The following is a 24,985-nucleotide window of genomic DNA, read 5'->3' as shown; positions in this document are numbered from 1 at the left end:
GAAACCAGTTATTGCCTCACAAATAAGATCCCGTAGGACAAATGTACTAGGTATGATATTTGACTGCAGGCTAAGAGAAAGGCTAAATAGTTGTACTGACTGAGAATGGGGAGGCACACACATCTGCCAGCGGCAATCTCATCAAATAAAATAATACATTTACAAAACAGTGTGTGGTCCACAGTACATTAGGCAATTCAGTCTCTCTACCAGCAATGTGAAGGAAAACAACATCAGTCATATTAACCAACTGGAGCACAAGTAAACTATATTCTACAAGCGCATAAGTGACATTAAAAGAAATCCAGTTAAGTGGCTACTATTATAAAACAGTTAGAGCAGCATATGACAATGCATTATGACGAGCCAGGAAAGGACGTTCTGCCACAGTGTGTCATATCCTTGGTTTACAGAGAATAATGACTTGTTACTGAAGACCAGCGATCACATCCTTCCATTTATTCCCAAGTGTCACCCTCACTGAGTGTAACGCGAGTGATGCTGGAGACTACTCTCTTTACTCTCGAAGAAGATCGACCTTGACCATCATAGTATAAACTTGCTTTTAAGAGTAAACTAGTTTCAGGGGTATCCATAAGATAGCTGCAAAGAGAGCATGTAAGGAATAGCTCATTTAACCTGTGAGAGAATACATGGCTTCTGATGTATGGATAATATTTGCAAGAGAGGCTTACCATTCCCTGCTTTAGAATGCGTAACCAATCTACTGTATATTTTCCATATAATGAAACACTTCTCTTTTAAGTAAAGGGCAAAAAGTCCAGCACCATAGTTCTAGTAACAGATGTGTAGGAGGCGCTCCCCTAAACACCAGAGTATTAACATGCGCAAGTCGGATTGGGCTTGTTTCCCAGAGAATAAGGTTGTGAGGTCTAGAGCGCAGAACGTGCACAACCTCTTGAAACAACGTTGGCCACACTGTTTCTCTTCTGGCTCCCCCAAACCATCCAGAAACTATTGTTTGGACATGGCCAGATGGTATTATTAGGTGTTTAGTTTCAAGAAAAGAGCATCAGCAGTGTGGATATAATTGTATCTACTATTATTAGTGTTCTCGCCATTTCTCTACAAGTAACATAGTTAATTATGCCATTTGAAATTAATATTGATATTCATCTTCAAATGACTAGAGTTACATGGAAACTTGTCTGAGCCTGTCCTCCCAATCCCCATCCTTAGAAAAATACATCTTCAAAGACTGTAGTGTAGGATAAGTGCATCCCATACTACATTCTGCGGGCTAATGATATTTCGCCATAACCTAATAATCACACATAATTACACTCCGGGGCTCTACAGGGAAAAACCCAGGAACTATTGTGTGGGGGGACACAGTCAGAGCAGAGCCACAGCTGGCCTCCTGCTGCTTTAGTGCTGCTGTTCTATCCACATACACTACATATCATTGTCTCTGGTTTATTCTGAGATTATTTTTAGGAAGCTAGAATGTTCCGCTACCCTGACGCGAAGTACCATTATTGGTGAGCAGAACACTTTAGGATAATTAGCCCAGTGAGAGGGCAGTGGGGCCTGAAATATCCGAGTTCTATATTTAAATGTGTGAGACATGGAGAGGCATGAGGCTGGAAACTGCACCGCTCGGAATCAGTACAGCTCAATATCATGAATTCTACCCCAATTATGAATCCAGTCATGCTTGGGTAGTAACACTAAATATAAATATGGTAGATAAAGATGTACGCTTATGGTCACAGTGAGAGTAAAGAAGCAAAGTTGTACTATACACTATTCTTAATAAGGTAATAAGGATTCAAACAGCAATATACACTATAAAGATGTAACCAAAATCAATAAAACATAACAATAACACAACAAACCATGATGTTATTACCATGTAATTACACTGGTAATAGTCATGTTATCATGTAAAGGGCAGAATAACTCTACTAAATCATTAGTCTAACAATTACTCTGTCATTCTGAGAACATTACCACAACGTGAGCCATTGCTAAGCATTCCTCTGGTCTCTGCAGTCCTATTAATGTGAAGATACTGTAGCTAAAGGGCCATAAGTGCTGAGAGCATTCGGGTGGGGGTGGGACGAAGCAGAGTACACACACAGTCAGTCTTTGCCGCAGCCCTAGCTGTCCATTTACCATCTCTGCCCTCTGACCAGTAAACATTTTAAAGAGCATTGCCAAACATATAAAGCACCCAGCTCTCCACCCCATCTCTGTTAGAGCTGTTAGAGGGCCCAAATTATATGCTTTGAAGTGTAATTATTCTCGGGGACGAGGGCCGTTCAAGAGAGGAGGTAAAAACTCGAAGTGCTCTGTTGCCCCTGACCTCGGCTGTGATGATTAGCATAATTGCATTTCAAATGATTGGGGATGTTGTGGCGAGGGACACTATCAAAATGCTTTAAACCGAGCAACACACCATCTCGGTCACCTTCGTACTGTAATATCATCATAGTGCAGGGAACAGAGAGAGAGGTTGATATTGTCAAGGCAGATATTGTGGACTGTGTGATATTGAAAGTGATAAGGGCAAAGGGTGTTTTTGTATTCTTAAGGAATGGAGGGAGGCTGATGCAGTCATTTTGGGAAGAGCATGTATCCAACTATGTTATCTACAAATTATGTGTGTCTGTATGCATCCATGGTACTGTATCTGTCTACCCATCTACACAGAAAATTGGCCAGTGTTACCTAGTGTTGATTTTTTTGTGTAGCATTTCTAGTGTTGATTCAGGAGTTAAATTAACTCTGAAAGAGTGTTCTTTCACAGTGGTTTAAAATAACCCCAGTGTTGGTGTTAATAACCAGTGTTGAGTGTGAGAGTGTGATTGTGTCAGTTTGAGTCTGTGGAGAGTAAAACATCCCCATCAAAACCATGTCCATCATTATCATATTTCCCAGCATGCTCGACCTACTGCAGGTAGACATTTTTAGGGTTGTTTTTAATATCTGTGTTTTTGCATGTACATTGATTGATTTATTAATCTTATGGTACACAAAGATAAATAACATACATTTTTCTAAACTAATCCAATCAGTTAGTTCAATTTATTGCACTCGTTACTGAAATTGTTGTTCCCGTTTGAATGGTTTAAGTGGTCTCCTCACATTTTTCCCTATCTCTGACAGTCATTCTGAATGCAGATTGCAGGTGAATAAGAATTCCAACTGTTAGATGTTCTAATTCTGTCTGGATTCCAACAGGAATTACACATAACTTTACAAGCCAGCATAATGTGACTTGCAGGCCTGATGTGGCCTGTAAACCAGGAGGTTCCTAAAACCACTGTGTTAGGGTAGAACTTGGCCATCACATTAAGGCCTTATGATACATGTAATGTGTTGTCCAAAATAGTTTACTTGTAATCATAACATTTGCCTACAGTAGGAACTCACTTGAGGTCCACAAGACTGAAAATTAACGAATCCAACAGACATGTCTCTGTCACTAACAAATATAGTCATGGGTGTTAACTCTAGAATTCACTCAAAAAGGCAAGGCACACAGGGAATTCATATTGGAGGCATGGCTTAGTGGGGGTGTGGCTTTCAATTCCTCTTGGTGTTATGGTTAAAAATACTATATGAGGTGTTATTGCGGTGGTGGTCTAAGAGCGGCAGGTTAGGTTGGCGGTAAGATGGCTGACAGGAAAAAAAGGAGGAAAGTGGAACATATTATGAGTAAATATGGACTGGGGGATTTCATAAGCCTTCTGGAAGATCTGATGAAGAAGGGGCAGAGTGAGATGAAGACAGAAGGAGAAATGGAAGTGAATGAGGGCGAAGTATTGGAGGTGGTAGGTGCGGTGAAGTTCTTGGAGCCGGAGGATTGCACCGAGGGTCAGGATAAAGATGAGTCTGTGACAGTAGGAGTGAAGTTTTGGGAAAAAGTGGAACCTTGTCTTTTGGCTGATCCATTTGTGGTTTCAGGGTGGGTGAAAACAGAGTTGGGCGCTGTGGAATCGGTGAGGTCTTGTGATAATTTGTGTTTCTGCTCGTCAGAGGGAGCAGGCACTCCACGTTAAACGAATGGGGGCAAGAGATGTGAATTATTTTGCGCTCAAGAAAAGGGTGCCATTGAAAGGAGTGATTACTGGGTTAGCAGTAAATATAAAAGTTGACCAACTGAAGGGGAACATTCCCGGTGTTTGTGATGCTCGTCGTTTGGTGTGATGCAGACAGGGTGGCGTGAGCGGTGAAACAGAAGAGTCATTGTCTGTTCTTTTGAGTTTTGATGTTAGGATATATAAGTTATCCTGTAAAAGCTTTTGTGCCGAATACATTACGTTGTTACAGGTGTCAAGCTTATGGGCATGTGGCAGCAGTGTGTAGGAGGGAGGTTCCTAGGTGTGAGAAGTGTGCAGAAGGGCATGAGACAAAGGAATGTGTAGCATTGGGGAAAGTAGTGGTATGTGTTAATTGTAGGGGTGCCCATGGGGCTGGGGATCAGAAATGTCCAGTGCGAGAGAGGCAGGTTGAGGTTTCCAGGGTTAGAATAGTGCAGAAGTTGTCATAGGCAGTGAAGAAAGTAGAGGAAGATGGGTCAAGGGGGAGGGATCCTGAGAAGAGTGGTGTGAGTAGTAGATCTGTACCAGTACAGAGGGATAGGCCAACAAGTAATATATGTTTCAGTAAGATTGGATTTTTTTGCATTTATAGCAATGGTTATCAACTCTACAGCAGGGATGGAACGTAAGTTGCAGAAAATTGAGGTTGTGATGGCAGCTGCAGAGAGGTATTTGAGTGTGCAAGACTTGACATCAGAAGAGTTACAGGGTGTGTTAAGTGGTGGTGTCCCATCCTTTCAGGTTGTTGGCTTGAGGTAGGACTAAAGATAATTAAATAGTGGAGTAGTGTGGTGTTATTTTAGTAATATTTTTAATGTTTTTTGTGAGTGTAGTGTTAGATGGTAGGGATTTTGTTAATTTTTTCAAGCAAAGTATAAGGGAGTTGTACTTCAGTCTAGTAGGTGGCGGTAATGCAACATTTATTGGATGCCAACTGCCGTTAAACCTCATTGAAGAAGAAGAAGAAGAAGAAGAAGAAAAGAAGAAGAAGAAGAAGAAGAAGAAGAAGAAGAAGAAGAAGAAGAAGAAGAAGAAGAAGAAGAAGAAGAAGAAGAAGAAGAAGAAGAAGAAGAAGAAGAAGAAGAAGAAGAAGAAGAAGAAGAAGAAGAGTGTTATTGCGTAACACTAAAAGTGTTAATTCCCTGACACTGACAAAGTGTAACAGCATCAGCACAGTGTTCATTTAACACTGAAAAGTGTGGAACCGTGTAGAAACTGGCCAGTATGTAACACTGGACAATTTGCTGTGTATGTATGTCTCTGTCAATCAATGTATCTGTCTATCAACTATATATATGCATTCCTTCCCACCCACCTATCTGCCCACCAACTAACCTCCATAAATATCAAGGTTGCACTTCACTTTCACACCTATATTGTAAGGCCTATATAATTAATAAGAATTAATGCACCTTTGTTCTACTCTTGGCAGAATAACATACAGGTATGTCAAGGAATGTGCTTCTATATATCTGTTAACATCTCTCTCTCTCTATCTATCTATCTATCTATTTATCTATTTGTTTCTGTTTTCTGTGTGTTGTCTATGTGTCTACGCCACCTGTCGGGGCTAGAGACATAATGTCCTCTTTATGTTGTGGAGACGTCTTTGGGAGATGTGGGATGTGGGGATGTTTCCCCTCTCTGTGTCATTTTGATTAATGGGAACAGAGGTGTGTCTGTGGGTAGGGCTAGTTTTTCTCTGGGAAGCAACGAGCCATCAGTCACCTTCCAGTCTCCAGAGTCAAGGTGTCCATAAACACGCACATAAAATCACATTCTTTCAGCAGGTGCTACCCTGTCCTTGGGAGGGAAAAAGAGAGAGTCAAATTGGCCTATATTATAATGATGTTATAGACCAATCCCTGAGGACAGACTGTTTTTAGTTTTCTGTCACAATGTCTAAAGTCAGAGCTGGAGCTACAGTTGAAGTTGGAAGTTTACATACACCTTAGCCAAATACATATAAACTCAGTTTTTCACAATTCCTGACATTTAATCAGTGGCGGCTGGTGAAAAATATTCTCGGTGGGGCTGTGCCATACTTTTTTTTTCCTGTAACCATCGCGATATATTTTAACACAAACTGCAGGACAGCAGTGCTCAGTGAAACATTCAGTAATTATTTAATGCCAATATTAAAAAGTTGAGGCATTCTTACACAAAAACATATTACACAAACCCAAGCCTTTCATTTGCATTTAAAGTGAACTTTTCACCATTGGTAGTAAACAGGCAACGCAACAGGCATGCTGTCAGAACAGAGTGGAAAGTGGACAATAACATGAAATTATTATAAAGTTTATAGGAAATCTTACACTGTATGAAAGGATGTATAATATAGAAATGGATATCAAGTGGATGAACTCAAACCTTTGACTGGAAGAATAGCATACAGTATTTTATGATCATACTAAATGTGACTAATTGTTAATGTGCTCCAGAACTGCAACAATTAATTGATACAAAACAACATATATACAGTAATATTAGCAAAGACACTATTAAGACTTTCTAGAGTACCATATATAACTGGATTTTTTATGCTAAGGTCAACTATATACAAAGAAACATGCGGCCAGAGCTGCTCTGTGTGTGTGTGTCTGTCATCTTATTTGTACAGGAATTTTGCCCGTCTGTCCTTCTGAGTGGCAAACCTCTCAATGACCCTTTGATTAAAGTCAGGAATGTCCCTGACAAGTTTCTTCTCCATGGAGAGCATGGCCAGAGCGTTCAGGCGATCCTGTGTCATGCTGTTTCTCAGGAAGGTCTTGATCCTTTTCAGTGTAGAGAAGCACCTTTCTGACTCAGCAGTTGTCATGGGTGTGGTGATGAGGATCTTGAGGAGGCTGGCAGTCTCTGTGAAAGTGCTCTGAAGGTTGTTCTCCATGAAGAACTGGTACAGGGGCACTGCACCACTACAAGCCTTGAACTCACTGTTCTCATAGATGAGGGACAGTTTGGTTTTGAGCTTGGCCTTGTTCAACATGGGGTACGCCTCCACGGTTGTTTCCAAGCGCTGTATCGGGGAACTTCACACTGTGTTGTGGGAACAACTCTCCGTGCAATAGTGTTGCGCTGATGAGGTGCTGGGTGAAGGAGAACCTCTCTTTGGCATGACTCAGGATGGTATCACATACCTGTAAAAGATACATCATCAGCTTTAATTTGCAATTAAGCTATTTTGATGCAAGTGATCCTGACTGACACATGCCTATGTCCAACTCAAGTATATGATTACCAAGGTGCTGATTGTTCAGGGTTTTGGCTACATACTACCAGGCCTGAAAAAAGTTCTAGGTGGGAAACACTGACAATTACATCACAACTTACCTCTATAGCCAACCTCTGTTGTTCTCCTGGTCCCAGCATCCTCCGTCGCTTGATGGGCTGTTGCTGCTCGTCAGATGCGCTGTCCCCACACAAAGAGGGAATTGAGGCCCTGGGTCCAAAAAATAAAGTTTAATTTGATAACTTGCAATCAGACTTCTTAACTCACTGTAATTCCCCCTCAACACACAACCAGTGACTTATATATATATATATAGACAGACAGACAGACAGACAGACAGACAGACAGTGTGTATATACACACAAACTATGTCTAGTAACTGCTTTTAACCTGTGATGTACATAATTAACTGATGTTATTACGTTTTAAAGCCTTTTTCTATTACATTTGTGAGAGGGATGCAACATAATTTTGTTCTGCTGTTCACTTAGCAATAAAGTTAATATTCAATAACAACTAGGCCTCTTCTAGAAATTGACCTGGTGGACACCTGAATAATTATTACAAACTGTGTAGTACTTTCCTGCATTATTATCAACGTCTGATTGTGTCTTCTCTTTCCTTTTAAAATACTAAAACAAATATAATTGTGGACGGCTCTATGATAATCACTACCACAAGCACCAACTGGCAGTGGGTGGAAAGCGTCAGTCGTCTCGTCAGCTTGAATGGCGATAAAATCAGCACTCTTTACTTCCTCCAGGATGTAATCCTTAAGCATTGACAGCATACAGTCCAACAGCTCGTTCTGTATCGTCTTTGACGTGCCCTTAAAACGGTAGCTGTCTTCAGGTGCTCCTCCAGCACACTGTCGAGGAGGCAACAAAATCCACTAAGCCCCCGGGAAAATGCCGGGGTTGTCTGAGGAGTCAGTCTCCTCGTGCCCACGAGGCCAACTCAAAAGCCCCACAGAACTTCACACAATCGATAATTTTGGATAGAATGTGCCTGTTTTTATCCACCTCCTCATTGTGTTTCCTCACCGCAATCCTGTGGCCGTCATCCAGCTGCGTAGCAATGTTCACCCTTCCTAATACAGCTAGCTTTACAGAGTTGTCCATGTGTGCCCTGGTGTTCTCATGTTTCTTTACCTTCTCTGACAGGTGCTTCATATCCCCTCACTCGGTACCTGTCCATGCTGAATCTGACCCGTCGTTTTAAAAAGCAAGCACGGAAAGCAAAATAAAGCATTAGCATCAGTGCACCCAGCTAGCCAAGCCTTCCTGGTGTACCAGCTACGGGAGAAGCCGCGCATATACTGCTTCCCTTTCTCGCTAGCCTGCTGTCTGATTGAGAGGTCAGGTTGATCTGGGCCCAGCTCTTTCACCCGAACTTTCTCTGACAAAGTTCTCCTCTCAAACGGATCTTGGAGGAGAGATTTCACCGAGTTAGGGTTGGGTCTTGGAGGAGAACGTTTGCGTTCGCCATTGTTGTCTAGTAAAAATGGCGTCACTGGACCCCGGTCCTTATTTTATCAGGGGGCGAGCTTGGGCGGTAAAATAATCGCCCTCCTTGGATTCGATTTAAGATCGCTTATTGACTACATTTTATGTCATACATTCATATCTTAAATTAGCAATTGGCTTAACTGCTACGTAGACCCGCCTCCTCGGGGCACTTTCTGTATCGCCCAGAGCTGACGAGGCGTTTGACAGGCAGAGGAAAGGTTGCGAATATGATTTTCTATCATATCTTACACATATTACTGTGTGCATTCCATATTTCAAACACACAAATATTGACATACTGATGTTTTTATTATTATTATTATTATTTTTTTTTATTTTTTTATTTTTTAAAATAATTTTATTTAAGGGGGCGGCGCCCTAGCGCCCTCTATCGGCCAGCCGCCACTGCATTTAATCCTAGTAAAAATTCCCTGTCTTAGGTCAGTTAGGATCGCCACTCTATTTTAAGAATGTGAAATGTCAGAATAATAGTAGAGAGAATGATTTATTTCAGCTTTTATTTCTTTCACCACATTCCCAGTGGGTCAGAAGTTTACATACACTCAATTAGTATTTGGTAGCATTGCCTTTAAATTGTTTAACTTGGGTCAAACGTTTCGGGTAGCCTTCCACAAGCTTCCCACAATAAGTTGGGTGAATGTTGGCCCATTCCTCCTGACAGAGCTGGTGTAACTGAGTCAGGTTTGTAGGCCTCCTTGCTCGCACACGCTTTTTCAGTTCTGGCCACAGATTTTCTATAGGATTGAGGTCAGGGCTTTGTGTTGGCCACTCCAATACCTTGACTTTGTTGTACTTAAGCCATTTTGCCACAACTTTGGAAGTATGCTTGGGGTCATTGTCCATTTGGAAGACCCATTTGCGACCAAGCTTTAACTTCCTGACTGATGTCTTGAGATGTTGCTTCAATATATCCACATCATTTTCCTTCCTCTTGATGTCATCTATTTTGTGAAGTGCACCGGTCCCTCCTGCAGCAAAGCACCCTAACAGCATGATGCTGCCAACCCAGTGCTTCACGGTTGGGATGGTGTTCTTCGGGCTTGCAAGCAACCCCCTTTTTCCTCCAAACATAACGACGGTCATTATGGCCGACTTGCCAAAACTATAGTTTGTTAACAAGAAATTTGTGGAGTGGTTGAAAAACGAGTTTTAATCACTCCAACCTAAGTGTATGTAAACTTCCGACTTCAACTGTAAAATATTCCCTGATAGAGTGTGATTGGTGCCACAGAGGAGATGGACGCAATCTGGACACTGCAAGACAGCTGCTGCAATCTACCACATAGAAACAGGACAGAGGAGCCGAAATGTGTGTCTTGGCAAAATTGTGAAATTACATATTTAAAACATGTAGTCTGCCTTGTAAATACATTGTCAGATGGTGGACATTTTCCAGATACATTACTATGGGAGTTATGAATTGTTATGAACAGTTCCAAGAGACATAAGACATAAAACATGCAAATAACACATGCAGTATGACAGTCTGTAGTGACAAGTTCAGCTAGCAAGCTAGATTCTAATCAGGACACCTTGTCACCTTTTGCCCAAAACATATTTCACGATAGATCTTCATCAAAACTCCTGCATCCTTACTAATCTTTAAGCTGCTTTAAGCAATGTTATGCAGGGAGAAGCTAGCTAGCTTGTCTGCATGGTTTTGATGCTCTGGCTCAACTCATAAACAACATATGCTCCAAACAATCACGGTTACCCTAGAGGCAGTTTTAACCTTGAGGCTTCAGGAGCAGATGTTGGAAAAAATAACAGGAGAAAAAGAGATTATAACAGCCTTGGAAGCATGATTTACTGACATAAACATTTGCTTAAAAATTGGTCACCAGCGTAGCATGCTATATACGTACAGTGGGGTAAAAAAGTATTTAGTCAGCCACCAATTGTGCAAGTTCTCCCACTTAAAAAGATGAGAGAGGCCTGTAATTTTCATCATAGGTACACGTCAACTATGACAGACAAAATAAGAAAAAAAATCCAGAAAATCACATTGTAGGATTTTTAATGAATTTATTTGCAAATTATGGTGGAAAATAAGTATTTGGTCAATAACAAAAGTTTCTCAATACTTTGTTATATACCCTTTGTTGGCAATGACACAGGTCAAACGTTTTCTGTAAGTCTTCACAAGGTTTTCACACACTGTTGCTGGTATTTTGGCCCATTCCTCCATGCAGATCTCCTCTAGAGCAGTGATGTTTTGGGGCTGTCGCTGGGCAACACGGACTTTCAACTCCCTCCAAAGATTTTCTATGGGGTTGAGATCTGGAGACTGGCTAGGCCACTCCAGGACCTTGAAATGCTTCTTACGAAGCCACTCCTTCATTGCCCGGGCGGTGTGTTTGGGATCATTGTCATGCTGAAAGACCCAGCCACGTTTCATCTTCAATGCCCTTGCTGATGGAAGGAGGTTTTCACTCAAAATCTCACGATACATGGCCCCATTCATTCTTTCCTTTACACGGATCAGTCGTCCTGGTCCCTTTGAAGAAAAACAGCCCCAAAGCATGATGTTTCCACCCCCATGCTTCACAGTAGGTATGGTGTTCTTTGGATGCAACTCAGCATTCCAAACACGACGAGTTGAGTTTTTACCAAAAAGTTCTATTTTGGTTTCATCTGACCATATGACATTCTCCCAATCCTCTTCTGGATCATCCAAATGCACTCTAGCAAACTTCAGACGGGCCTGGACATGTACTGGCTTAAGCAGGGGACACGCCTGGCACTGCAGGATTTGAGTCCTTGGCGGCGTAGTGTGTTACTGATGGTAGGCTTTGTTACTTTGGTCCCAGCTCTCTGCAGGTCATTCACTAGGTCCCCCGTGTGGTTCTGGGATTTTTGCTCACCGTTCTTGTGATCATTTTGACCCCACAGGGTGAGATCTTGCATGGAGCCCCAGATCGAGGGAGATTATCAGTGGTCTTGTATGTCTTCCATTTCCTAATAATTGCTCCCACAGTTGATTTCTTCAAACCAAGCTGCTTACCTATTGCAGATTCAGTCTTCCCAGCCTGGTGCAGGTCTACAATTTTGTTTCTGGTTTCCTTTGACAGCTCTTTGGTCTTGGCCAAAGTGGAGTTTGGAGTGTGATTGTTTGAGGTTGTGGACAGGTGTCTTTTATACTGATAACAAGTTCAAACAGGTGCCATTAATACAGGTAACGAGTGGAGGACAGAGGAGCCTCTTAAAGAAGAAGTTACAGGTCTGTGAGAGCCAGAAATCTTGCTTGTTTGTAGGTGACCAAATACTTATTTTCCACCATAATTTGCAAATAAATTCATAAAAAATCCTACAATGTGATTTTCTGGATTTTTTTTTCTCAATTTGTCTGTCATAGTTGACGTGTACCTATGATGAAAATTACAGGCCTCTCTCATCTTTTTAAGTGGGAGAACTTGCACAATTGGTGGCTGACTAAATACTTTTTTCCTCCCCTGTATTTAGTCTAAAGAAACTGTAAAAATCCTTAAAAATATGATTTAAAAAAGTTTTTACTCTAGCACTTACACTACAATAACTTATTTTAATCTGAGCAGTGTTCATGTTAGTCACTGATACATGTATGTAAGAAGGACTTGTACATTGAAATGCCATTGCCAAAATGTAATAGCTGGCAGTGTGAAAGGTATAAAAAGTTAATCACATTTCTCACTGTCTTTAAGCAGTATGTTCATTCAGGTTCACTGTGAATGCACAGTGAATGCTCAGAGGAAGACTAACAAGAGCAGTGAAACCCAAATAAAACTTTCATATTTAAGCTCTCGGTTGTGAATGTGCATTTCTTATTATAATATATGCACATGCTCAACTTTGTATCAAAATGTGTTTCAATAACTTTTTGTTGATTCCCATTATTACTTGAATTTTGAACCCTAAAACAAATGGTGAAGATATAATTTAAAATATGAAAGGGTGGGATATGTTTGATGAGCATACAGTGCCTTGCAAAAGTATTCATCCCCCTTGGCGTTTCTCCTATTTTGTTGCATTACAACCTGTAATTTAAATGGATTTTTATTTGGATTTCATGTAATGGACATACAAAAAATAGTCCAAACTGGTGAAGTGAAATGAAAAAAATAACTTGTTTAAAAAAATTCAAAAAAATAAATAACGGAAAGGTGGTGCGTGCATATGTATTCACCCCCTTTGCTATGAAGCCCCTAAATAAGATCTGGTGCAACCAATTACCTTCAGAAGTCACATAATTAGTTAAATAAAGTCCACATGTCTGCAATCTAAGTGTCACATGATCTGTCACGTTGATCTCAGTATATATACACCTGTTCTGAAAGGCCCCAGAGTCTGCAACACCACTAAGCAAGGGGCACCACCAAGCAAGCGGTCAGGGACAAAGTTGTGGAGAAGTACAGATCAGAGTTGGGTTATAAAAAAATATCAGAAACTTTGAACATCTCACAGAGCACCATTAAATCCATTATTTAAAAATGGAAAGAACATGGCACCACAACAAACCTGCCAAGAGAGGGCCGCTCACCAAAACTCACAGACCAGGCAAGGAGGGCATTAATCAGAGAGGCAACAAAGAGACTGATATGACGTCTTTTATACAGGATTTGTTAATGTGACTGATATTGTGTGTTGCATAGGATTTTGAGGATGAAGACATTCCATTTATTTATGTCACTGGTGGGTGCCAGAAGGTCTGCGTGACAAGAAGGCTGGGGGGCCACTGATGTTAATTTTAGAATGAGTATGTGATGGAATGTCCTGACTAGGGTGCAAGATGATACCATCTAGGGTGATACTATTGTGGTTGGGAGTGACACCCAATAATGGTTGGCAACTGTTGGATAGAATTAGCTTGCAAAGCAGTATATAAACTGAATGATTTTGTATGCCTATCATTCAAATAGTAAGGGGAAACTCGCGTGCAGCTTGTTATGTTGAATCCGGTACCGTGTATATTAAATACATGTATCAACTCTCCATCTAAGTGTTAAATATCTTCTTGCATATTGAATTCCTTGATACCAGAGAAATGAATCATAACAGAGACCAAAGATAACCCCGAAGGAGCTGCAAAGCTTCACAGCGGAGATTGGAGTATCTGTCCATAGGACCACTTTAAGCCTTACACTCCACAGAGCTGGGCCAGAAAAAAAGCCATTGCTTAAAGCTAGAAATAAGCAAACACGTTTGGTGTTCACCAAAAGGCACGTGGGAGACTCCCCAAACATATGGAAGAAGGTACTCTGGTCAGATGAGACTGAAATTGAGCTTTTTGGCCATCAAGGAAAACACTATGTCTGGCGCAAACCCAACACCTCTCATCACCCCGAGAACACCATCCCCACAGTGAAGCATGGTGGTGGCAGCATCATGCTGTGGGGATGTTTTTCATCGGCAGGGACTGGGAAACTGGTCAGAATTGAAGGAATGATGGATGGCTCTAAGTACAGGGAAATTCTTGAGGGAAACCTGTTTCAGTCTTCCAGAGATTTGAGACTGGGACGGAGGTTCACCTTCCAGCAGGACAATGACCCTAAGCATACTGCTAAAGCAACACTCAAGTGGTTTAAGGGGAAACATTTAAATGTCTTGGAATGGCCTAGTCAAAGCCCAGACCTCAATCCAATTGAGAATCTGTGGTATGACTTAAAGATTGCTGTACACCAGCAGAACCCATCCAACTTGCAGGAGCTGGAGCAGTTTTGCCTTGAAGAATGGGCAAAAATCCCAATGGCATGTTGTGTAAATCAAATGATACAAACCCCCCAAAAATCATTTTAATTCCAGGTTGTAAGGCAAAACATTTTAAAAAATGCCACTGTACATAGAGATTTCTCTTTTTCACATAGTATGGGTGATACAGAAGTCTGCTACGACTTACACCTCACATTTACTGATTGCATGAATGAATCTCCTCACAATGGATGAATGTTAGAAGAAAAAAAAGTCTTAATTACTACTAACCCTTTCATTAAAAAATATATAAAAAAACATGTCACTGAGTCCACAACAGGAATATTTTAATGGATTTGAATTAACTCCGACAACATCTGTCCATATAGCTAACTTTAATGTATCAAAGTAGTCTGTCGAATTAAATGTATATAATCAGCAACCTTTTGGCTTTTAGTCATTTAGCATTCAGTCAAAAACTGAGATTCATAAATATGTATGCCCTGTTATTCTTAAAGAGCTTGCAAACGATCTTCACTGAGGTCTCTTTTTTTCTCGAGATGATATAACACTCTATAATAGCTCTTTAATAGAGTCTAACTGCAAAAACACTTTTGGAGACTTTTAATGGGAAGAGAATGTTTGGTGAGATTATGATTTTTTATTCACTAATCAACAATCACATAGCTTTCTCTATTAAAAATGATTAGGAGATTCAGTGATGAAGTGGAAATCTGAAAGGTTTATCATAATTGTCACGGTTTCGGCCGAGGCTGCCTCTCCTCCTTGTTCGGGCAGGCTTCGGCGCTCGTCGTCTCCGGAATTCTAGCTGCCACCGATAGATGTTTCATGTTCGTTTGCTTTTGTCTGTTTGTGTCACACCTGTTTCTGTTTTACGTAATTAGTGTCCTATAAGTTTCTCGTTGTGTTTGTCATGTGTTGTGTATGATTGTTTTTCGTCAGTGTTGTGTTTGCTCGGTTGAGCATAGTTTCTCCACTGCGCTGGAGCATAGTTGCACTTGTTCGTGCACCACTTCGTTTGTCGCACCTGTTTGTGCGCATTTGCCTTTTCGCCTTGTGCGTAATTTAGCTGTTGGGCTTAGTTGTCCTGTTGCCTGTGTTGGGCCAGTAATACAGCATTTTGGAACCTACAGTCGGCGTCCTGCATTTGATTTCCTACACTACACCTACACACGCCCTGACAGAATCATACACCAGCCATGGAATCAGCAGGAGCCGAAGCAGCCCAGACAAGACTGGAAGCCCAGGTTCGGGACCAGCAAGAGCAACTCCTGCAGATGGGGAACGCCCTGCAGGAGGTGATTACCACACTCCGAGGCTGGGGTTCGCCTACACCACCGCCCGCCCTGCCAGCACCATCGGCCAGCCCGGCCATTCCAGCGCCGGAACCTCGAGGAGTCCGACTATCTCTCCCGAGGGCTTACGACGGGACAGCGGCTGGGTGTCAAGGATTCCCTGCTCCAGGTAGAGCTATACCTGGCCACCGTGCACCCGGCACCTTCAGGGCATGAGAGCGTGTCCGCCTGATCTCCTGCCTGGCCGGAAAAGCGTTGGAGTGGGCCAACGCGGAGTGGAGGAAGATCGACGCCACGACCATCACGTACACCGAGTTCTCCCGCAGCTTTAGGGCGGTGTTTGACCATCCCCGGAGGGAGCGGCGGGGAGCGTCTGGTCTTCCTCCGACAGGGGAAGAGAAGTGCCCAGGAATTCGCGCTCGAATTCCGTACTCTGGCGGCAGATGCAGGGTGGAATGATCGGGCCCTCATCGATCTATACCGATGCAGCCTACGTGAGGACGTCCGTCGGGAGCTGGCGTGCAGGGACACCAGTCTCACTTTCGACCAGCTGGTGGATATGTCCATCAGGCTGGATAACCTGCTGGCTACCCGCGGACGTCTTGCGGAGGGTCCGTCCATTCCACCCTCCAGCGCCTCCGAGCCTTGTCCCATGGAGCTCGGGGCGCTGGCGCTAGAGAGAGGAGGGGTCGGCAGGCTAGGGGGTCCATCCACTGCACCAACTGTGGTCGGGGAGGACACACCGCGGCTAGGTGCTGGGGATGGCCTCCTAGGGGAGATGACGACAGGCCCCGCACTGGGGATTCCTTCCAGGTGAGTAGGCGCCCCACTCACCCAGAGCTCTCTGTTGCCCATTTCTGTATGCCTGTATGTTTTCCACAGGTAGCACCTCATGCCCAGCATAAGGCGCTGGTAGATTCAGGCGCAGCTGGGAATTTTATTGATAAAAAGTTTTGTTTAGCGTTAGGGATTCCCCTCATTCCTGTTGATGTTCCTTTTCCCGTTCACGCCCTAGATAGTCGTCCGTTGGGTACGGGCTTGATCAGGGAGGTCACGGCGCCACTTAGGATGTGTGCGCAGGGGGATCATCAGGAGATGATTCAGCTGTTCCTGATTGACTCTCCTGCGTATCCGGTGGTGCTGGGCATGCCCTGGTTGAGTACCCATAACCCAGTGATTTCGTGGCAGGAGAGGGCTCTGATGGAGTGGTCTGCTCAGTGTGTGGGTAGATGTTTGGGTGTTTCCGTAGGGGGCTACCTCGGTGGAGAGTCCAAACCAGGTGCCCGCATTGCACATTCCACCTGAGTATGGGGATTTGGCTATCGCGTTTAGTAAGGCGAGGGCGACGCGGTTGCCACCCCCATAGGCAGGGGGATTGTGCGATAAACCTTCAGGCAGGGAGCTGCGCTCCCACGGAGTCATGTGTATCCTCTGTCTCAGGAGGAGAAGAAAGCTATGGAGATTTACATAGACGAATCGCTGAGACAAGGATACATACGGCCGTCCACTTCCCCCGCGTCCTCGAGTTTCTTTTTCGTGAAGAAGAAGGATGGTGGTTTGCGTCCGTGCATCGATTACCGTGGTCTCAATCAGATTACGGTGAAGTATAGTTATCCACTCCCGCTGATTGCGACCATGACTGAGTCGTTGCATGGGGCGCGTTTCTTCACGAAATTAGATCTCAGGAGCGCGTACAACTTGGTGCGCATCAAGAAGGATGATGAATGGAAAACAGCCTTTAGTACCACCTCGGGCCATTACGAGTATCTAGTCATGCCATACGGGTTGATGAATGCTCCATCAGTTTTCCAATCATTTGTGGATGAGATCTTCAGGGACATGCAGGGACTGGGAGTCGTTGTGTACATAGATGACATTCTCGTGTACTCACCTACCCGTGTCGAGCATGTGGCCCTGGTGCGCAGAGTGTTGCGGAGGCTGGTGGAGCACGACCTGTATGTGAAGGCAGAGAAGTGTCTGTTTTTCCAGGAGTCGATCTCCTTTTGGGGGTATCAGTTGTCAGCGTCAGGGGTGAAGATGGAGGTAGACCGAAGCGTCGGCCGTGCGTAGATTGGCAAACACCAACCACTGTGAAAGAGGTGCAGCAGTTTTTGGGGTTTGCGAATTACTACCGGAGGTTTATCCGGGGTTTTGGGCAAGTGGCAGCTCCCATCACGTCTCTCTTGAAGGGGGTCCGGTGCGTCTGCAGTGGTCAGTCGAGGCGGACAGGGCGTTTGGGAGGCTGAAGGACCTGTTTACCTCGGCCCGGGTGCTGGCGCATCCGGATCCCTCTTTACCATTTCAGGTAGAGGTGGACGCGTCTGAGGCCGGTATTGGCGCCGTGCTTTCACAACGGTCAGGCGCGCAACCTAAACTCCGCCCCTGTGCCTTCTATTCCAAGAAGCTCAGCCCGGCGGAGCGAAATTATGACATAGGGGACAGGGAGCTGTTAGCTGTGGTACAGGCCCTTAAGGTGTGGAGGCACTGGCTTGAGGGGGCTCAACACCCTTTCCTCATTTTGACGGACCACCGTAACCTGGAGTACATCCGGGCAGCGAGGAGGCTGAACCCTCGGCAGGCTAGATGGAGTATGTTTTTGACCCGTTTCTCTTTTAAGATCACCTACATCCCTGGGTCACAAAACGGGAAGGCAGATGCGCTGTCTCGGCTGTATGACGGGGAGGAGAGGTTCGTGGAGCCCACTCCCATACTGCCGGAGTCGTGTCTAGTGGCACCGGTGGTGTGGGAGCTCGATTCTGAGCTCGAGCGGGCATTACGCACCGACCCTAGTCCACCACAATGCCCGGAGGGTCGGAAGTATGTTCCGCTCGAGTGTCGGGATCGATTGATCTATTGGGCTCACACGTCACCCTCCTCTGGACACCCGGGTATCGGCCGGACAGTGCACTGTCTTAGTGCCAAATATTGGTGGCCCACGTTGGCCAGGGATGTGAGGGTTTATGTTTCCTCCTGCTCGGTGTGCGCCCAGTGTAAGGCGCCTAGACATCTGCCTAGGGGTAAGTTACTGCCCCTGCCCGTTCCACAACGACCATGGTCCCACCTCTCGGTGGATTTTATAACTGACCTTCCTCTCTCCCAAGGGAATACTACCATCCTGGTCGATTGTGGACCGGTTCTCTAAGGCCTGTCGTTTGCTCCCCATGCCGGGTCTTCCTACGGCCCTGCAAACTGCCGAGGCACTGTTTACCCATGTGTTCCGGCACTACGGGGGTGCCCGAGGACATTGTGGCTGATCGGGGTCCCCAATTCACCTCCAGGGTCTGGAGAGCGTTTATGGAGCGGTTGGGGGTCTCGGTGAGCCTCACCTCGGGCTACCACCCGGAGAGCAATGGGCAGGTGGAACGCGTAAACCAGGATGTGGGTAGGTTTCTCAGAACATACTGCCAGGACCGGCCGGAGGAGTGGTCAAGGTACGTTCCCTGGGCCGAGATGGCCCAGAATTCCCTACGCCATTCCTCCACGAACCTAACCCCATTTCAATGTGTGTTAGGTTACCAGCCGGTTCTGGCACCCTGGCAGCAGAGCCAGATCGAGGCTCCTGCGGTGGATGAGTGGGCGCGGCGCTCGGAGGAGACTTGGAACGCTGCACACGTCCACCTGCAGCGGGCCCTCCGACGTCAGAAGGCGAGCGCTGATCTCCACCGCAGTGAGGCACCGGTGTACGCACCTGGTGATCGAGTCTGGCTCTCTACCAGAAACCTGCCCCTCCGCCTGCCCTGTCGGAAACTGGGTCGGCGGTTTGTAGGGCCATTTAAAGTCCTGAGGAGGTTGAACGAGGTTTGTTATAGATTACAGCTTCCTGTGGAGTATAAGTGTATTAACCCCTCGTTCCATGTGTCCCTTCTCAGGCCGGTGGTAGCGGGCCCACTCCAAGAAGATGAGATCTTGGAGACTCCTCCGCCCCCGTTGGACATCGAGGGGGCACCGGCGTACTCCGTGAGATCCATCTTGGATTCGAGACGTCGGATGGGGGGTCTCCAGTATCTAGTGGAGTGGGAGGGGTACGGTCCGGAGGAGCGGTGCTGGGTGCCGAGGAGAGACGTGTTGGACCCGTCGCTCCTGACGGAGTTCCATCGGAGGCGTCCGACGCGCCCTGCGCCGCGTCCCCCTGGCCGTCCCCGAGGCCGGAGTCGAGCGCGCGTCTGGAGCCGCGCGTCAAGGGGGTACTGTCACGGTTTCGGCCGAGGCTGCCTCTCCTCCTTGTTCGGGCAGGCTTCGGCGCTCGTCGTCTCCGGGAATTCTAGCTGCCACCGATAGATGTTTCATGTTCGTTTGCTTTTGTCTGTTTGTGTCACACCTGTTTCTGTTTTACGTAATTAGTGTCCTATAAGTTTCTCGTTGTGTTTGTCATGTGTTGTGTATGATTGTTTTTCGTCAGTGTTGTGTTTGCTCGGTTGAGCATAGTTTCTCCACTGCGCTGGAGCATAGTTGCACTTGTTCGTGCACCACTTCGTTTGTCGCACCTGTTTGTGCGCATTTGCCTTTTCGCCTTGTGCGTAATTTAGCTGTTGGGCTTAGTTGTCCTGTTGCCTGTGTTGGGCCAGTAATACAGCATTTTGGAACCTACAGTCGGCGTCCTGCATTTGATTTCCTACACTACACCTACACACGCCCTGACAATAATGTTATCATGGTAAACAGGAAATGCATATTTTGAGAGAAAAGCAGTTTGTTTGCCCGCTCTGTCAGATACTAAATATGCCAACTCATCACAGCAAGCCTTAGCAAGCGCATGATAAAGGACATAATATAGTGGTGACCATTTCACATAGATGAACCCTTTGCCAGCAGCATACCACCCTGCATCCCACTGCTGGCTTTCCTCTGAAGCTAAGCAGGGTGTGTCCTGGTCAGTCCCTGGATGGTAGACCAGATGCTGCTGGAAGTGGTGTTGGAGGGCCGGTAGGAGGCACTCTTTCATCTGGTCTAAAAAAATATATCCCAGGGCAGTGATTGGGGACCTTGCCCTGTGTAGAGTGCTGCCTTTCAGCTGGGACATTCAACGATTGTCCTGACTCTCTGCGGTCAATAACGATCCTGTGGCACTTATTGTCAGAGTAGGGGTGGTGAGCTGGCGAGTTCTCAATCTGGCCCTCATGGCCACCTAATCATCCCCTGCTTCCAATTGGCTCATTCATCTCCACTCCCCTGTAACTATTCTCCAGGTTGTTGATGAGAATGTGTTCTCAGTCAACTAACCTGGTTAAATAAATGCAGTGAGTTTTGGGTCACACTTTTAAAAAATTATATAAGGCCTTCATAGATACTTTGGAAATAATTTACAGTATATGAACATATCATATTATATAAGAGTGATGTTGACGGAGAACCCAATTGGAATCAATCAAAATAGATTATATCAACATGATGATCTGTCTATAATACCTTAGGATGTAGTGTATTCATGCAAAAGCTGATACAGTACATCTTCAAAAGCCTTTTCCTATTTCATTATCAAATTGCCATGATCAAAGTAATCTCTCTAGAGCACCATACACTACTCAAATGGGACTGGCCATGCATGACGAAGAACACTCACCATCTGCCATCGCTACGTTCAAGCTATGGTATGATGGATAGAGTTATCTTTGACCCCCCCCCCCAGCCATGAGATGCCAAATTGCAACAGTAGTGCAGTAGCCATACTGCTGATGTGTTTGCGAAATAACATCCTCCGTCTCGCGCTGTCTAGATGCCAGACTGTTTGGCCTGGAGGCAATGTATTAAATGGTATATTGATAATTTAAATCTTTTTGGTCCTTTTTGCTGACAGTGCCCTTTTAGGCAGATGGCCTCTATTACTCATGTGTGAACCCAGGAGAGAGAGAGAAAGGGAACACACAAGGGAGCTTCGGAAGGTCTGAGAGCCAAAACAATGAGTGTGCTTATGTGAGGAAGAAAGCCAATTACGGATGTTGGCACTCGTAGGATGTGCGAAGAATAATGTCACATGGACTCTTGTCAATCATGGGGATAGCAAGAACCCAATGTTAGCACATCTCATTAGCCTAGGCAGCCACTAGATCTGCACTATCGTCTGGGATTGATGTGCATTCACGGTAATATGCTTGTGTCCTCCGTGACCCGGCTCGTACATTAAACATCCTTGATTCAGGCTGCAATGGCATCATTTCCCTCCTTAACTACCTTTAAAGGCGATAAGGCGGTAAAAAAAAGATCTGTACTGTCTTCATAAAACATAACTTTCCACCACTATTTTTGGATTTTCTGACAATTTAGGATGTTGCACACTGCGTTCAGCCAAGACAGTACACATACACTACCAGTCAAAAGTTTCGACACACCTACTCATTCAAGGGTTTTTCTTTATTTTTACTATTTTCTACATTGTAGAATAATAGTGAAGACATCAAAACTATGAAATAACATATATGGAATCATGTAGCAACCAACAAAGTGTTAAACAAAACAAAATATATTTTATATTTGAGATTCTTCAAATATCCACCCTTTGCCTTGATGACAGCTTTGCACACTCTTGGCATTCTCTCAACCAGCTTCACCTGGAATGCTTTTCCAACAGTCTTCAAGAGTTCCCACATATGCTGAGCACTTGTTGGCTGCTTTTCCTTCACTCTGCCGTCCGACTGATCCCAAACCATCTCAATTGGGTTGAGGTCGGGGGAATGTGGAGGCCAGGTCATCTTATGCAGCACTCCATCACTCTCCTTCTTGATTTGTTTAACACTTTTTTGGTTACTACGTGATTCCATATGTGTTATTTCGTAGTTTTGATGTCTTCACTATTATTCTACAATGTAAAAAATAGTACAAATAAAGAAAAACCCTTGAATGAGTAGGTGTGTCCAAACTTTTGACTGGTACTGAATATTTCCCGCCTTTTCGCCTTTAAAGCTAGTTAAAGAGGGAAATGATGCCATTGCAGCATGAATCGAGGATGTTTTATGTACGAGCCGGTCCACAGGGGACACAAGTGTCTTACCGGGAATGCACATCAATCCTAGACGATAGTGCAGACCTAGTGCGCACTATTGGCTGCCTGGGCTAATTACTGTAGATTGATGCCAATGTTCAGCCAGTTGCTCATACTGTCTTTTTGATTGCAAGCTGCTCCCCACTGGGCACAGACTTCAGTTCAACGTTTATATCCTTGGACAAATGTTCCCGGAGAATATAAATGGTCCTCTTACTCATGTCTTTGATTGAGACGCCAAACACTGGTGTAGTGTATTAAAGATTATGACTATTCTAGAGGGACAAAGAAAATATGTTTATCTTAGTTCAAAAGTAGCAGTTGTAGGGTGATGCCCCAGGGGAGACCGGTGATTGGACGGAAGAGGGAGCAACCCATATTCTGCCATTGTTTATAAGTATGAGCAAGACAAAGAGGGAGTCAGAGCAGCCATTAGAATTCGAGGACACTGCTCTCCAGACCCTGCAAGTCTGTAACTCATGCTGAAAGCTTGTGATATAAATAAAACTTATGATCCAGGTTCAGTATGAGCGGACTCCTTTGTTTGACAGCAATGAGCACCAACAGCCGACGGGACACGATAGAATGGAGGCTCCGCTGAGATTGGCCTGCAACTTCCCTTTGTTTCATTCATAAGCAGCGAGGTGACTACCGCTCAAGCCGGCTAAAAAAAGGTGAGATTACTCACAAATTATTGGGCATTAGTTGTTTGGCTGGCTTGTGAATGTGCGCTGGTGAAGGTGTACCATGTAAAATTACTTGGGATTGTGCGGATGTGGTGCTCTTGCGGTCGACTAGGAGTCTGTAATAATTATTCTAAAATGTGGTTGCATTGGTAAACGGTAAATAATTGGAATTTTAGAGCAATCGATGGCAGATGTACAATTAAGGCAGATATGCGTATACATTAGAGCACTGTACCGCGTAAGACCCCAGGGGGGCCATTTAGAATGGGCCGACAAATCCGGTTGCGCGTTAGAATGTGCAGTCGGTGTGTTTTAAAGAAAACTCGGGTTGATGGAATTTATCTGATTTGTGATTATTGCTCGACTTTCATCCGACGGGTGGTCTGCTTGGGTGTAATTTCTCGGTAGATTGTCATTAAATCCACGGTAGCACAAACGGTAGGAAAATAAGTCAAAAGGAAAGGGCAGTGCAGGATGCTTGTTGCGTGGGGTAGGCCACAGTTAGCTAAAGGCTAATGTTAATGCTGAATGCTGGCTGGGTTTCATGCCACATTGTACATAGCGGCTAATGCTAAATGCTAAGGCTAAATGCTAATTGTGTTGCGTGCTACATGCTAACGGGTGTCCTTAGAGGTCCCATTGCGATGGGATAACCCTCTTAAATGTGTTTGTGTGTGTGGAATTCAGAGTTCTACGCAAATGTGAGCTCTGTTAAGTGTTATTGTCTGACTATAAGTGTAAAATAGAGAACTGAGGTAGAATGCTGGCGTTCTATTGTTTGGCAATCGTATTGTTAAATGGATTTGCGCATGCGCTTGATTTTACGGCGCTAAAACTACAACACGAGGGGATTTGCTAAAACTACAACACGGGATTGTGGGTAAAGTGTCATATTTCTGTGGGGCTGCGTGCTGCAGGGGGAGACAGAGAAATAGCCACAGACAAGAGAGATTTGGACACGAATCTTCTAATCGTTAAAGTGACTGTTGTTTGAAAATGAAACTATTTGTTGAGATGTAGTGAATTTATAAATTAGATATATGTTGACGGATTATAATTAATTTAATTAAATGACGGATTAAAATAAAATAAAAATGTTTTTGAGCGATCTATTTAGTCCTGAATTAAGTCTTAAAGCGAATGTGAGTGGGGGAATATTGAATATGGTTGAAATAACTCAGTGATTGCATTAACTACAAAAATCTTTTTGTGTCTCTGTTCTTTTGTCATATGAGAGGAACAATGGAGAGAGAAAGAGAGGGGGTGCTGACGTACACGTCACGTGACGCGACAGAGGATCAAGTCAAAAAAGATTTTGGTACTGGTCTGGTTACAAAATCTTCCCCTACAGGATATTTGATGTTATGACAATTTCACATAGGCTTGGCAAATACTGATTCATTAAAAATTGCATTTTAGAGTCTCTGGCATCACTTGGGTTTGATTGGAATTGTGTTGGGAATCAAGGACTGACATTATTCTGTAAAATTAAGATAATTAGGTGCTTATAGA

Source organism: Coregonus clupeaformis, unplaced genomic scaffold (genome assembly GCF_020615455.1).
Source record: "Coregonus clupeaformis isolate EN_2021a unplaced genomic scaffold, ASM2061545v1 scaf0025, whole genome shotgun sequence".
Classification (NCBI taxonomy): Eukaryota; Metazoa; Chordata; class Actinopteri; order Salmoniformes; family Salmonidae; genus Coregonus; species Coregonus clupeaformis.
This window is presented reverse-complemented; position numbering follows the sequence as displayed.